Source organism: Neofelis nebulosa, chromosome 6 (assembly GCF_028018385.1).
Source record: "Neofelis nebulosa isolate mNeoNeb1 chromosome 6, mNeoNeb1.pri, whole genome shotgun sequence".
Lineage (NCBI taxonomy): Eukaryota > Metazoa > Chordata > Mammalia > Carnivora > Felidae > Neofelis > Neofelis nebulosa.
Genome location: NC_080787.1, coordinates 60,960,381 through 60,969,375, shown reverse-complemented (window position 1 = coordinate 60,969,375; position 8,995 = coordinate 60,960,381). Strand labels below are relative to the sequence as shown.

General features: G+C 39.2%; 1 pseudogene; it reads right to left on the bottom strand.

Annotated features, from left to right (window-relative positions):
* Positions 1–789: 789 nt before the first annotated feature.
* Positions 790–2,371, bottom strand: LOC131514400 (tubulin alpha-1B chain-like; annotated as a pseudogene).
* Between the last annotated feature and the right edge of the window lie 6,624 nt (positions 2,372–8,995).

Sequence of the window (8,995 nt, the reverse complement as noted above, 5' to 3'; positions counted from 1 at the left end):
AACCTAAATGTTCAAAAGCATACAAATTGAGAGCATAGCTGAAACTTATTAAAGTGCTCTCCTCATGCTCACTCAGAAAAAAACATTCCAAAATTTTGGCATCAGAAGTTAAGGATGTCCTCCTGAACTTTCTCTGGAGGTTGGGCTCCAAATCTGTGGTTACCATGGCAGTGGAAAACACGTTCACCACTTTTCATTGTGAAGCTTTAGCTATCTTACTCTCCCAGCAGACAATGGGTTCTGACAAGGTTAGATTCAGGTCTTACTTATTTTTCTAATATTATTAGTTTGTGCTATACCAGATTTCTTTTATTTTCTTTCCTTCCCCTTCCATTTCTTCTTGCTTTCTTTTTTTAAAAGAATGTAATACAATGTTCTTCAAAGGCCAAAAAAGCACAATAGGAAGATCCCTTAATTAAACACAAGCCTTCATTTTGTATTCGTTGCGTCATTGTTTTCATTTTCTGTGATTCCAAAGGAATTTTAAGTAGAAGGCTATAAGACAAAAATTTTATAAGTTAATGTTACTAAAAAATACTATAATATTGTGTAACAACTAATAACTGCTCCAATCCCTATAAGGGGAATTATTCTACCTAATTCCCCTTACATTTGTCACTCTAAAATTTCAGTTTAGTGATAGCACAGGGAAATAGTTACAATTTTTAAAAGTAATGAACTACATATGCAATAAGACAAAATGTTTACCAAGTCAAAGTCATTTTATGCTTCATGTAGTTAACACCACTATTTGGGGCAGATAATTTTATGAATTCAAAATAAATAGCATTCTTTATTTTTCATTTAAGACAGGGAATTCTTTATTCAAATTCATCAGAGAAATGGACAGCTTGGATCTATAACAAAGCGTTGTGTTTTAAAGCATAGGTCAGTAATTGTATATGAGAATATACACTGCTACATAAAAATTAACTGTTCAGAGCACAACTTCCCAATATTCAAAACAGAATAAGCTTCCCTGTAACAGCAGCACCTTGTGACATTGTTAATTTTAGTATTCCTCTCCTTCTTCTACACCATTTCCTTCAACAGAATCCACACCAACCTCCTCATAATCCTTCTCAAGGGCAGCCATGTCCTCACGGGCCTCAGAAAACTCTCCTTCCTCCATGCCCTCACCCACATACCAGTGAACAAAGGCATGCTTGGCATATATTAGGTCAAACTTCTGGTCTAGGGGAGTCCAGGCCTCAGCAAGGGCTGTGGTGTTGTTTAGCACGTACACAACTCACTTTACTTTGGCCAGGTCTCTATCAGGTACCACAGTGGGCAGCCGGTAATTAATGCCAACTTTGAAGTCAATGGGTCTCCAGTCCACAAACTGGGTGGTACTCTTGGTCTTGATAGTGGCAATGTCAGCATTGACATCTTTGGGAACCACATCACCACAGTACCACAGGCAGCAAGCCACGTATTTACCATAGCAAGGGGCACGTTTCACCATTTGGTTGGCTGGTTCAAAGCATGTCTTGGTGGTGGTGATCTCTGCTACAGAAAGCTGTTCATGGTAGGCTTTCTCAGCCGAGATGACAGGGACATATGTGGCCAGAGGGAAGTAGATGCGGGGATAGGGCACCAGGTTGGTCTGTAATTCTGTCAGATCAACATTGAGGGCTCCATCAAATCTGAGGGAAGCAGTGATGGAGGACACAATTTGGCTTACCAGCCTATTCAGGTTAGTGTATTTTGGGCATTCAATATCAAGGTTTATTCGACAGACGTCATAGATGTGGCCCCATTATCTAACATGAATCAGAGTGCTCCAAGGTGGTGTGGGTAGTGAGAACGGAGTTGTAGGGCTCAACAACAACAGTGGAAACATGGGGGGGGGCTGGGTAAATGGAGAACCCCAGCTTGGACTTCTTGCCATAATTGACAGAGAGATGTTCCATCAGCAGGGAGGTGAACCTAGAACCAGTTCCCCCTCCAAAGCTGTGGAAAACCCAGAAGCTCTAGGACCTGTGCACTGGTTGCCCAGTTTCTGAACTCGATCCAAGACAAGGTCAATGATCTCCTTGCCAATGGTGCAGGGCCCTCAGGCATAGTTATCGGCAGCATCTTCCTTGCCTGTGATGAGCTGCTCAGAATGGAAGAGCTGGCGGTAGGTGCCAGTGCAAACTTCATCAATGGCTGTGGGTTCCAGGTCTACAAACACTGCCATGGACACATGCTTGCTAGCATCTGTCTCACTGAAGAAGGTGTGGAAAGAGTCATCTCCTCTCCCAATGGTCCTGTCACTTGGCATCTGACCATTGGGCTGGATGCCATGTTACAAGCAATAGAGCTCCCAGCAGGCATTGCCAATCTCGATGCCAGCCTGGCCAGCGTGGATGGAGATGCATTCATGCATAGTTGCTGCTTTGCAGCTGCTGAGCAGATAGCAGAGGGGAAGAAGAGAGGTTGTTGCTTCTTACAGCACAACTCAGGCAATCAGTGTAAGAGAACCTGCCTCTTTTTTTTTTTTTTAAGTCATCTCTAAACCGAACATGAGGTCTGAACTCACGATTCCTAGATTAAGAGTCGAATGTCCTTCTGATTGAGCCAGCCAGGTGCCCCTAAATAAGCTTCTTACCAGATTTATAAAATCATATTTGAAAGCAGTGTATCTGGAGAGTAGGAATCTTTAACCAACATTTCCAAAAAAAATGTTAAGACAGCAAACTCATGTTCAGGTATTAGTTTTTTGTTTGTTTACTTCTTAAAACAAGTAAGCAAATATTTGAACCACGCTGCTGATTGCAATATAAGAATATAATATATATATTCCTAAATAAATTATATGTACATATTATTTTTTATACTATGTCTTATGTTACATATATGTATATACATCTATGTGTATATACAAATGCATTTTCTCCTTATAATGCCTATGTTTTATGTGATTAAGATAAATCAAATCAAAAGTAATAACACAGTTATTGTGTGCTCCTTTTACAATTGGATTGATTTTTTGTATAAACTTATATTGCAGTATAAAAGTTAACCTATTAGGTAAAGAGCACTTAGCACATTATGGTTATTAATATTAAAACAAAAAATATTTCGGGGCTCCTGGATGGCTCAGTCAGTTAAGTGTCCAACTTTGGCTTACGTCATGGTCTCACAATTTGTAAGTTTGAGCCCCACATCTGACTCTGCTGACAGCTCAGAGCCTGGATCCTGCTTCAATTTCTCTCTCTCTCTCTCTCCTTCCAAAATAAATAAACATAAAATTATTTTTAATAAAACAAAATAAAAAAATATTTCATGTATTTAATTTATGCTTACCATCAGATTCTTTTCAGTATTATTGGGATACCTTTGTGGGCATTGGCCTCAAGATGACATCCAATCTGCTTTACTTCAATTATTTTTTTTCTTCAACTTCTTTTTAAATGATTTTCATCTTAAATTTTCATTATTAAATTTTCTTAAATTTTCAAAATCACTTAATAATAGCAAACTGGAGTTAGGATTTTTCCAATAGTTTTTATCTATGGAGACCATAACAAATAAGTAAGTACATTTAATCACCACAAATCATAACTCAGTTAAAGGAGGGCTAGTTGGAAAATTTGCTTTATACTTGACCCCCAAGTTAAAAAATATCAAGCTCAGGGTGCCTGGGTGGCTCAGTTGGTTAAGTGCCCAACCATTGATTTCAGCTGAAGTCATGATCTCATAGTGGTGAGTGGTGGCAGAGAGTGGAGCCTGCTTGGGATTCTCTCTCTGTCTCTCTCTGTCTCTCTCTGTCTCTCTCTATGTCACTTCCCCACTTGTGCGCTCTCTCAAAATAAATAAATAAACTTAAAAAAAAATATTGAGCTCATGGGATGCCTGGCTGGCTCAGTCAATAGAACATATAACTCTTGACCTCAAATCCATGAGTTTGAGCAAGGCACAGGGTGTAGAGATTACTTAAAAATAAAAAAAATCTTAAAAAAAATATTGAGTTAATTTTCAGGTGACTGAAGATTGGAGTACTTGCTCTTCTGGGCAGTATTACTGGTATTTGGTGGCAACATATTTGTGGAAAATGAGTAGCTTGATTACGGAAACAGAAGTGTGGTTGTCAAGCCTTGGCTTCCCCATGGAGGAGGATGTGAGTTTCTTAAGAGTGATATAATCCATGAAGTGTATTCTTCTTGATAGGAAAGGACTTTATCAGCCAAGAATACTAACTGCTAATGGTGATGGGTCTGGGTAGAGTTATTGGGACTTGAGACTTTTCAAAATTCATTCTTCTATCAGAGCCTAGGTTCAGTCAGGGTCTTGGCAGACCAAATTAAGGAAGGTTGGGTCCCAAGCACAGGTAGTTTCAGAGGTTAGAAAAATCCTGGCAGCGCCTTGGTGGTGCATTCAGTTAAGTGTCTGACTCTTGATTTCGGCTCAAGTCATGATGAGATTAAGCCCCATGTTGGGCTCTGTGCTGACAGTGCAGATCCTGCTTGGGATTCTCTATTCTCTCTCTCTCTCTCTCTGTCCCTCTCTCTCTGCCCCTCTCCCCACTTGTGCTTGCACTCTCTCTCTCAAAATAAATAAATCAAATTAAGAAAAACTTAAATGAGAAAGATACTTAACCAATACCAAAATCCTCTTATCATAGAGGTGATGATTTTTTAAAATCAGTCTGTGAAGTTATTGCAATTCTTATTGTACTTCCAATGGAACCTGAAAAACCCAGTCTAAAACTCAAATGGAAAAAGCCAAGAAGAACCAGGACAATTTTGAAGAATATGGAGGATTACCCTTACCATTTATCGAGTCTTATAAGATATCTATAATAATTATGGGGTGCCTGGGTGGCTCAGTTGGTTAAGCGTCCGACTTTGGCTCAGCTCCTGATCTTGCAGTTTGTGAGTTAGAGCCCCGCATCAGACTCTGTGCTGACAGTTCAAAGCCTGGAGCCTACTTTGGATTTTGTGTCTCCTCCTCTCTCTGCCCCTCCCCTGCTCACGCTCTGTCTCTCTCTCAAAAATAAATAAACATTAAAAAAAAAAAGAAATCTATAATAATTAAAACATGTCCTTGTTACAATCAATTAGATAAGCAAAAGACCAATAAAAAAGAAATAAGAATCTAAAAACAGACCTGTGCATACATGGATTTTGATTTATGACAGAGGAGGTATTATTAATCCGTGGGGGAAAGGTGGACTACTCAATAAATGATGCTGGAACAATTGACCCTCCATACAGGGGTATAAAAGAATATTTGGCTAACTCCACCCCCAAAAAGCAAACTCAGATGGAATAGATGGTGAATATGGAAAAGGAATGCTAGCATATTTATCTGAATATTTTAGCCACTGTATACTTGAAGAACAAGTTTAGTTTAGAGGGATTGTATATATTATGGCCCTGGGACTTCTTTCTGTGTATTGTTATTTTTCATCCTTCAAACAGTGGAATAATGGCTAAAGAAAGGTTAGGAAGCAGGATTTCCAAGAAGGATTAAAAATTAACTTTAAAATAATCAAATCGCACATTAAAAAAAATTGAAACATTAGTTTAACTGAGATTAGTTAACTAAGATGTAATTAGTAACCGGTAAATTTCCAGAGTATTTGCCTTGTTTATAAATAGAAGAATCCCAGTTTAGGGGCACCTGGGTGGCTCGGTCGGTTAAGCTCTGATTTTGGTTTAGGTCATGGTCTCGCGGTTCCAGAGTTCGAGCCCCGTGTCAGGCTCTCTGCTGTCAGCATAGAGCCTGCTTTGGATCCTCTGTTTCCCTCTCTTTATGCCCCTTCCCCGCTCATTCTCAGTCTCTCTCCTCTCTCTCAAAAATAAATAAACATTTAAAAAATTAAAAAAAGAAAACCCCAGTTTAGGGGATTAATTTAGGCAAAAAGGGGTACTTGTCGGCTTTTGTAAACAGACCCTAACAATATCAGCAATACAACTAGCATCAGAGGTATCTGGAACCAGAGACTCAGCTGACATTAGGGTCTCCTTCCTACCCTTTCTTCCTTTTTCTTCTCTCCCTAATTCATTTGTTTTTCCCTTGTTTTTGATCTCCACACCATCCCAAAGATTGACTTTCTTCTAAGGGCCGGGAAAATAGTTCTTAGCTCTTGGGCTCACGTCCTCAGAGATAAAGGGATTCTCTTTGAATAGCTCCAATTCCAGAAGTTGTTTCTCTCTCATTCGGTCATACCAGATTCTTCCTTTTGGAAGAAATAGTTTTCCTTCTCTTTACTTCTATAGTACTTCATCTGTTCTTCTAAGACACTTTATCATTCTGCCCTCTACTGCCTCCCTAGAGAGCTTATCTTTCTTAGTAGACTGTAAATTGCAAGAGGATGGTGATTATGATTAGTCTTGTTCTTTGTTTTGTTTTGTTTTCTAGTTATTATAATATATAACACTAACAGTAGTTAAGAGGCTTAAGAATATTTCAAATGAACATTTATTTCTAAGGCAGTATTCAGAGTTCAATCTATTCATCCAGAAAATAAACATTCTTCACATAGTTTTGTGATGCAGCAACTTTATTCAGCAGCATAGGGTAAGGTACATGCAGCCCATTGAGTATCTCACTGCAGGGAAGAGTACAGCAGAGTGACAATTCACCACTATGTGGGGGATGGGAATGTTGGTGGGGAGGGATACATGTAGTTAATAGGGCAAGAACATCACGAGTCTATAGTTAGTGATATAAGAGGTTCCGGCTGGCAGACATTTGGTATAGTGGTAGAAGTCACTGAGACCGGAGCACCTGGGTGGCTCAGTTGGTTAAGCATCCTACTTCGGCTCAGGTCATGATCTCACAGTTTGTGAGTTCGAGCCCCATGTCGGACTCTGTGCTGACAGCTCAGAGGCTGGAACCAGCTTCGGATTCTGTGTCTCCTTCTCTCTCTGTCCCTCTCTGTGTCTCTCTGTGCCTGTCTCTCTATGTCTCTCAAAAAATAAATAAATGTAAAAAAAAAATTAAAAAAAAAAGTCACTGAGACCCAGAAGCATCAATACAGATCTTGGAAAGGGACTGACAATGAAAACCATGACCTAAGAAAGAATGAAGATGCCAGAGAGATAGCCAAGGATGACCTAAACTGGTAAAATACTCTAGCAGAAAATCATCAAAGGGGATTTGCCAGAAATTAGAGCGGACAATGCTAGAAAACAGTGACTGGTGGTCCTGTGAACCAGAGGAAGGATTAAGTTTGAAGCTGGGGACCAAGGGACTTCACCTATGTAAAAAAGACAGAAACAAGCTTGGGCCCTACGAACATAGTGTAGAGGCAATATCCAGAAACATGTTTGAGAAATAAATGGGTGAACACAGATGCCACCTCTCATTCCCCTCTATTACACCTTCAGGAATTTACCTTTTATTGTGAGTATGGAAACATCATGTGTGGTGAAATAAAAGGGGAACAAATGATACTTCTATCTTGAGTTGTTTTTATTCTTCAGGATAATTTTTTCTCCTGATCACAAACTCCATCTTGTGAAAATTTATCTTCAATATATTGACAAATTCTTTTAATGTTTATTTGTTTTTGAGAGAGAGAGAGAGAGAGAGAGAGAGAGAGAGAGAAAGTGGGGGAGGGGCAGAGAAAGAGGGGACAGAGAATCTGAAGCAGGCTCTGTGCTGACAGCAGATAGCCCAATGCGGGACTCGAACTCACGTGAGATCATGACCTGAGTTGAAGTCAAAGTTGAATGCTCAACAGACTGAGCCACCAAGGCACTTGACAATTTCTTTTTTTTTTGTTTTTTATGTATTTTGATAGAGAGAGAGAGAGCACTCACACGAGTGGGGGAGGGACAGAGAGAGAGGGAGAGAGAGAGACAATGTCAAGCAGGCTCCTCACTAACCAACCTGAGATCGTGACCTTAGCCAAAATCAAGAGTCAGACGCTTAACCAACTGAGCCATGTAGGTGCGATATGATGACAAATTCTTAACAGAAAATATCAAACTAAATGACACCATTGGCAGGTTTTTTTTGGGGGGGGGGGTTATTTAATGTTCTTATTGCTTTTTTTGATTCAGGGTTTAGTACAGGGCTTTGCAGAGGCTGGTAAAATGTGTCACATAGTACCACCTTCAATGATTGAAGCTTAACTTGAATTAAGTTCTATCAATCATTGGTCATGTGACACAGAAAATATTATTTCATGTCTCTGACGTGGGATTCTTTATCTGAAAAATAGGACTGATGCTAAATATCTGGTGGTTATGAAGGTGAAATAAAATGCTATGTTAATACCATTGATATAGGACCTGTCTTACAGTAGATGATGTGAATGCCAGCTACAAATAACTGTCTATGGAATTTAACAATTGTCCTTGTTTTTATCTTATTTTGGGAGATAATAAATTTTAACACTTGTTGGTTAACATACTGTATTTACTAAATTCTTGGTAACTTGGAAACTGCAGCGATATTTCCACTTCCAATACATGAGGAGTGGTCCTGGGGGAAGTTCTGCTTCAGGTACTGATAGACTAGACCATTATGGTCCTTCCTTCTGACTAAAATTGTTTTTAAAAGCTGAGGTTGACAGATAGTCAGTTTGAAGTCATTGGAGAGCAACCAAAGAAGTAAAAATTTATGGACCAAGATTGAGGAGAGGAGGGAAACCAAGAGCGGTGCCTGGCGCTGGAGACTGCTTTCTTCCTTAAGGTGGTTGTCAATTTCAGAAGCAGAAGCTGAAAATGTGAAAAGTTTGGTTTTAAAATTATTTTTGAAAAGGTAACATATTTGTAAAGTACAACATTTACAGTATACGTGGAGAATAGTGAAAGTTTCCTTTTCATTCCTCTTCTTTAGGTACTATTTCCCTTTCCACAAGGCAACCAGGATTACACACGGTATATCCTTGTGTATCCGAAAATTAGATTATTCTTATAGTAAAAAGTGCTATATATATTTCCAACGAGTGGCATGGCAGATCCGTCAGTATCTGTTTGAAGCCAGTTTACTACTCAGATAGAGCTATTGCTCAGGTTAGTCACCTTCAACCAATATTTTTAGATATTTGTGT